This window comes from Bufo gargarizans, chromosome 3 (genome assembly GCF_014858855.1).
Source record: "Bufo gargarizans isolate SCDJY-AF-19 chromosome 3, ASM1485885v1, whole genome shotgun sequence".
Lineage (NCBI taxonomy): Eukaryota > Metazoa > Chordata > Amphibia > Anura > Bufonidae > Bufo > Bufo gargarizans.
The window spans coordinates 111,834,342-111,841,785 of NC_058082.1; the positions used below are offsets into that span (position 1 = coordinate 111,834,342).

Below are 7,444 nucleotides of genomic sequence, written 5' to 3' on the forward strand. Positions count from 1 at the left end.
GCGATATGTGGACCGCATAACGGATACAGTTGTGTGCATGAGGCCTGGGCTGCGCTTGGAGCAGAATGGTCCAGCAATAAGGTTTTTGTCTCTTAGCTACACAACACACCAGTAGGGGGTCAGCAAATGGCACGGGATTCTGTTTTTTGTTCACATCTCCATTCTAAAATCCGGCAATTTTTACATGCAACTTTTTTTTTTTTTTTTCTGGGCCAATCAGGCAGCCGGATCTCCGAAATGGAGATGTGAACGCAGTCTTTTTTCTAAAAACACTGCAAAAGATTTATCAAAACTTGTGTAAAGTAGAACTGGCTTAGTTGCCCATAGCAACCAATCAGAATCCTCTTTTTACTTTCCAAAGGAGCTGTCAAAATTGAAAGGTGGAATCCGATTGGTTGCAATGGGCAACTAAGCCAGTTCTACTTTACACCAGTGTAATAAATCTCCCCCACTGTGTTTTTTTGTGCCAGCAAGAAGTAGGCAGACGCCAAATGTGAGGAAATTATGAACACCCTACAAATGCGGCATTTTTTTGTAGTTGAGTTGTAAGACAGTTTTCTGGGGGTTTTGCCTGTAAACTGTTTTCAGACATTTTCCTGTGGACTTTTCTATCAAAAAAGAAAAACCTCAAAAATAGGCAAGTAAAACATGACTTTTTAGTCACATCTTACTTGCGATTTTTTTCTAAGGGTACTTTCACACTTGTGTTGTTTGATTCCGGCAGGCAGTTCCATTGCCTGAACTGCCTGCCTGATCAGGCAAACTGTATGCAAATGCATGTCATTTTTTTTTGACCGATCAGGCATTTTCAGACTTATCAGGATCCTGATCAGTCAGAAAAATGCATTGCAATACCGGATCTGTTTTTCCGGTGTCATCCGGCAAAACTGATCCTGTATTTTTCTTTCTCAAGGTCTGCGCATGCGTCAATGTGGCAATTTGAATGCCGGATCTGGCACTTATACATTCCTATGGAAAAAAAATGCCGGCATTCAGGCAAGTGTTCATGTTTTTGGGCCGGAGATAAAACCGTAGCATGCTGCGGTATTATCTCCGTCCTGAAAAGTCAAAAAGACTGAACTGAAGACATCCTGAACGGATCGCTCTCCATTCAGAATGCATGGGGATAAAACTGATCAGTTCTTTTCCAGTATTGAGCCCCTGGGACGGAACTCTATGCAGGAGAAGAATAAACGCTAGTGTGAAAGTACCCTAAACAAAAAAAAAAAAAAAAAAAAAGCATGAATTTCATGTGAAAAAATAAAAAATAAAAAAGTAAGTGTGGAAGCACCCTTAGGCCCCTTTCACACGGGCGAGAATTCCGTGCGCGTGCAATGCGCGAGGTGAACGCATTGCACTGGCACTGAATCCGGACCCACTCACTCCAATGGGGCTGTGCACATGAGCAGTGATTTTCACACATCACTTGTGCGTTGCGTGAAAATCACAGCAAGCTCTATATCGTGTGTTTTTCACGCAATGCAGGCCCCATAGAAGTGAATGGGACTGCGTGAAAATCGCAAGCATCTGAAAGCAAGTGCGGATGCTGTGCGATTTTCACGCACGGTTGCTAGGAGACGATCGGGATGGGGACCCGATCTTTATTATTTTCCCTTATAACATGGTTTTGGGGAAAATAATAGCATTCTTAATACAGAATGCTAAGTAAATTAGGGATGGAGGGGTTAAAAAAAAATTAAAACAATAATTAAACTCACCTCATCCACTTTTTCGCACAGCCCAGCTCTTCTTCTTTGATGACCTGGGAGAAAAAGGACCTAAAATGACATCACTGCGATCATCACCATGGTGATGGACTATGTGATGGACCATGTGATGAGCGCAGTGAAGTCATTATAGGTCCTTTTTCTCCCAGGTCATCAAAGAAGAAGAAAGAAGAAGAGATGGGCTGCGCGAAAAAGTGGATGAGGTGAGTTTAATTATTGTTTTTTTATTTTTTAACCCCTTCATCCCTATTGTACTTAGCATTCTGTATTAAGAATGCTAATATTTTCCCCTATATCCAAACTTCAGTGAATAAGTCCGGGTTCGGGTCTGGGTACCAAACATGCCGATTTTTCTCACGTGCATGCAAAACGCATTAAAACGCTTTGCACTCGCATCTTGTCTGGCCCGCACACACTACGCCCGTGTGAAAGAGGCCTTAGGGTATGCTACATGGTGACCCTGGTCGCAGCCAGGATCACAGGGACATCGCAGTATAGTGGTGATCCCATAAAATTGAAGGGGGTCGCTTGTGTACAACTGCAATTCCTGAATAGCAAATAAATTTGGTAAATCAGGGGTCGCAGTAGCGGAACACCATTTATTTCTATGAGATTACCTTTACACTGCGATGCCCCTGTGATCCTGGCCACGACCATTGTCGGCGTGTGTAGCCGTCCCTTAGAGCGGGGATCAGCAGCCTTTGGCACTCCAGCTGTTGTGAAACTACAGTTCCCAGCATGCTCCATTCATTTCTACGAGAGTTCTTAGAAGAGCAGAGCAAGTATGCATGCTGGGAGTTGTAGTTTCACAACAGCTGGAGTGCTGGAGGTTGCCTACCCCTGACTTAGGGCATAGGCACACACTGCATTTTGCACCTGGATTTTCACAACAATCACAGAGATGCGGACTGGAGGCACGGATCGGAAACCCACGGAGTGCTTCCGTGGTGTTTCTAGTCGTTCCTCCACACTGCAAAAAAGTAGCGCATGCACTACTATTTTGCGGTACTTTTGCGGATCCTACCCAAATGAATGGGTCCGCGATCCGCATGCGGCTGCCCCACAGTCTGTGCCTGTGCATTAGAATGTATGGGCTCCGATGAGCCGAAGTTACCGTAGTTATTTGCAAAGTTGCGCGTGACTTCATTGAGTAACTTCGGTAGCTGATTTTTAAAGTAGGGCTCGGCCTCGAGGTACCAGATGGAACAGAAGCCGAGTTTCGGTTTCAAGTTTTAAAGTGGTGTTCCACTTTAAGAATCAACTCAAGTCACGCGCGACTTCGCAAATAACAAACTTCGGCTCATTGGATCCCATATATTCTAATACTGTACGGAGACGGATCTCCGTACAGTATTATTCCGGAGTTTTGAACGAAGCGACGTCGGGTGAAGCATCCGAAGTTTGCTTCGCCCAACACTAGTGCAGATCTAGCAGCCTGTAAGGCAGGCATCTCAAACTGCGGCCCTCCAGCTGTCGCAAAACTACAACTGCCAGCATGCCCGGACAGCCTACAGTTATCAGCCTACAGCAGGGCATTGTGGGAGTTGTAGTTTTACAACAGCTGGAGTTTGAGATGCCTGCTGTAAGGGCTCATGCGCCATGCCACTGCTGTGGACCACAAATTGCAGTCCACAATGCATGGGCACTATTTTTTTGAGGGGCGGAGGCATGGACCAAAATCCTGCAGAAGCGCTCCGCAGTGCTTCCTCTCTGTATCTTGAGGACTGTGGACCCATTCAAGTCAATGGGTTCCCATGCGTGAGACATAGTGCACAGGGCCGGTGCCCTATACTGCAGACCCACTGTATGCAGGCTGCAACACGGGCACGGGGCACACATGGTGGTGTGCAAGAGCCCCTGTACCCTGAGGGCTCGTACACACATGAATTCACTATTGCATTTTTTTACGACTGAAAATAAGCCCTAGAAACGTTGTTGTTTTTTTTCTCCATACTGCAAACAATGTTTATGGCATTTTAGCGTTTAGTTTTGTTTTTATACATGAAATGTATGGATGGGGTTTTTTTTTTTTTGCCGTTTTCCATATCCTTATGCATAGAGAAAAAAAACTGCTAGAAATTTTTATTTATTTTTTTACATACTGAAACTTTTTTTTTCTCTATCCAGGAGGATATAGAAAGCGGCTGGAAAAAAAAGTCACTTGTGTGGCCTGCCTAATTTGAGCTAACATCTGCAGCAGGTGAAAGTGCTGAAAACCACCGCAAAACACCCTTGGGCTTCATGCACACGTGTCCGGATTTCAGTCCGCAAACCACAAATCCACAAAATACGGATACCTTCAGCGTTTCTCTCACTCCCATCAATAGAAAGGACTATTCTCATCCACAATGTGGACCAGAATAGGACATGTTCTATAACTTGCGGAACGGCCATACGGATCCGGAAAAATATATATACAGACGTGCGCATGGCCCGTCAGAAACGAATGGGTTGGCGTGCTGTCCGCATAAACGCATGGGGATGATGTATACGGTCCGGCGATGTTACGTATGGCGCTCACTGACAGCGGCAGCTTGTGTGGCCGTGTCAGACAGTGGACAACTTCTGCAGACGCGGTTCCACGTACCTTTTGCCACATCCCAGGGCACGGCATACATTACTGCGGTGTCAACTCTAGCCCCACAGCCAGGTAAGTCCTGATATCATAAGAATGACTTGGAAATGGTTGTGCAGCCCCAGAGGGGAGACCGTCAGCATGGAGAGAAGAGCTGTGTCCATCTGACCCAGACAGGGCTCTTCCTATCCCTGCCCCCACACCTGGAGAGGTGACATGCTCTTGTCACTTACCTCCGGCAGCTGAAGTTTGTGGGCAGCACCGTGCGGATGACAGGCAGCAGCTGCCCCTTCCTCCCAGGCCTCCGGAGCAGGGGGGGTTAATAAATGCCACAACAAAGAGCAATAAAGCCTGCCCCGGGTTACTGCTTCCCTCTCATTCTTGTTATTGTTGGTTTGGGGATGTTGTTGATGTCCTGGCAGCAGCAGCCCCTCCTTAGCAGGCTCCTCTTGGCTGGCAGTGGGGGGTCGTTGTGTCACTCTGCTCCGTGCAGTGCCCACAGAACCTGTTCACCACCCCCGGGGGTCCGTCCGCTTAGAGGATAGTGGGGCAGGTAATGCAGCTGGCTGGCTCAGGCCTGTGCTTGCTACTAGATTTCCCAGCTACCCCTGCCTCTCTCTTCTCAGTGGCTCTTTTCCTTCCCTGGGCTCCAGAGCCAGATCATGGAGTTTCCTGTTGCGCATGCGCCGAAAGGATCGGAGGGCAGCCCTGGGGATCCCATGCCCACAATACACAAGCCGCACTACGGGAGCCGGGAAGGAGCGCGCGAGCCGCCATTTTGGTTGTGGGCAAATGCAATACGTAGCGTTCCTGCTTTTTTTTTTTTTTTGTAACTCCTTTGCTGTCACAGGCGGAAGGGTTAATGACTTGTCGCCAGTCGCGAGAATCACTTTTATGAAGAATGAGACGGATAAGATGAATTCTAGTTCTACTCAGAAGGGTTACAGTAACCTGCACAAAATGGCTGGTGACACGAACGGTTCCGTGACATAAAAAGTAACACAGGAGGGGAGTGACGGGCGGGAGAGCGCTGCTCGTACTCCAACCGGCTCGTCTCTTCTGCTTACTGGCGTTTCACAATTATGAGAGGAGAAGAAAATGCAAAAAACGGGTGAACCTGTGTGGTGACCGGCTGCCTCAGCTGTTTGAGAACATTTTCTATAAAAAAAACTAAAACCTTAACCACTTCAAGGCCAGGCCCTTTACCCTCCTTCCTGACCAGAGCATTTTCCTTTTTTTTTTTGAGCCATGACTTGTTTCACGTGAATTACATTTTTTCATGTAAATAACATTTGCGCCTTTTTTTTTTTTTTTTTTTTTTTTATTCTTGTATTTTTTTTTATACCTAGGAAAATACGGTTTGCAGTTTTTTTAAACTGATCGGACCCCCGCCGATCAGCTGTTTGAGAAGGCAGCGACGCTCCAGCAGCGCCGCAGTATTCTCGGTTTACCGCAGGCCCAGTGACGTCACGACTAGTATCAATGGCCTGGGCGGGGGCTAAGCTCCATTCAAGTAAAAAAAAAAAACTGCAGGACCCCTATAATAATAGCAGAATGTGCAACTGAAATATTTATTTTAAATGATGTCCCCTTTCCGCAACGGTCATTTTGATATACAGTATGGGTTATGGTTGCCAAGGGAAGGGCTAGGAGCTCTGTTGTAAGCTCGTATTTTTATTTAGTTTTTTTTTTTTTTTTTACACTTTGTGTCCTCATAAGGTCATACGAGACCTTTGGGGGACATTTAACTTTTTTTTTTATTATTGCTGATTCCTCCTATACAAGGGGGATACAACCCCAGAGATGTGTACAACCTCACTATAGAGCTGATCTGGGTCTGCTAAGACCTGACAGCTACAGTTAGGTCCATATATATTTGGACACTGACACAAATTTTTATTTTTTTTTACCTGTTTATTAAAACATATTCAAGTTAAAGTTATATAATGGACATAAAGTCCAGACTTTTAGCTTTCATTTGAGGGTATCCACATTAAAATTGCATAAAGGGTTTAGGAGTTTCAGCTCCATTACATGTGGCACCCTGTTTTTAAAGGGACCAAAAGTAATCGGACAATTCACTCAAAGGCTGTTTCATGGGCAGGGGCGGACTGACCATTTGGGCACTCGGTCATGGACCGAGGGCCCACAGCTACTAGGGGGCCCAGCGGCAGTGGCAGGGAGAGATGAGCACTTCCATTGTGGAAGCGCTCATCTCTATATTCATCTGTATCGCCGTACAGATGGGGAGAGGCATCTCCCTTGCCCGTTCCTCTGATAGGCTGCAGGCGTAGCGTAGTGCCTGTAGCCTCTCAGAGGCCGTTGCAGGTGGCGCAATGACGTCATTGCGCCGCCTGAGCCGTACAGAGCGGGACACAAGCCGGAAGAGGCCTGCATTGAGACACAGAGTGTCATGGAGGTAAGTATAAGTGTTTATTGTTTTAATTATTTTTAGTATAGTATAGCAAGAAGGGGGAAAAGAAGCACTATGGGGGCCCCTATATACTAGTACATTACGTGGGGGCATCTATTGGGGGCCCTTATATACTGGCACATTATGGGAGGGCACTATGGAGAAGGGGAGGAGCACTATGGGGGCATCTATTGAGGGCCCTATATACTGGCACATTATGGGAGGGCACTATGGAGAAGGGGGGGATCACAATGGGGGCATCTACTGGGGGCCTATATATTGGCAAACATGGGGGGCTTCTACTGGGGGCCCTACATACTGACACACATTATGGGGGGTACTATGGAGAAGTGTGGGGGAAAGGAGCACTATTGGGGCATCTACTGGGGGCCCTATATACTGGCATGCATTATGGGGGGGCACTATGGATAAGTGGGGGAGAAGAGCACTATGGGGGAATTATATAGGGGCATTTAATAATGGCACGCATTTTAGTTCCACTATGGGGAAGGGGGGAGAGAAGCATTATGGGGGCATCTATGTGGAGCAGTTTGTAGGGGCATTTTATACTGGTACATTATTAAGGGCACTATGGGGACTGGTGAGGAGCACTATGGGGGCATCTTCTGGAGCACTATATAGAAGTATTTTATACTGCCGCAAATTATAGGGGCACTATGGGCACCTTAGCTCAACTGGGGGCACTAAGTGTTTTTTGTAATGGCACAC

The 7,444-nt window shown here is 46.6% G+C and overlaps 1 protein-coding gene across 2 annotated transcripts in view; it reads right to left on the reverse strand.

Moving 5' to 3' along the window:
- The window catches only part of MBD6 (methyl-CpG binding domain protein 6), a 70,155-nt gene extending 65,195 nt beyond the window's left edge, over positions 1-4,960 (reverse strand). Inside the window, exon 1 of one of the 2 annotated variants that reach the window (XM_044286905.1) lies at positions 4,536-4,960. The gene's annotated coding sequence lies outside the window, so the exon portion shown is untranslated. Of the gene's footprint in view, positions 1-4,531 lie in introns of both variants that reach the window. The other variant, XM_044286906.1, reaches the window with a different exon arrangement.
- Positions 4,961-7,444: the final 2,484 nt, after the last annotated feature.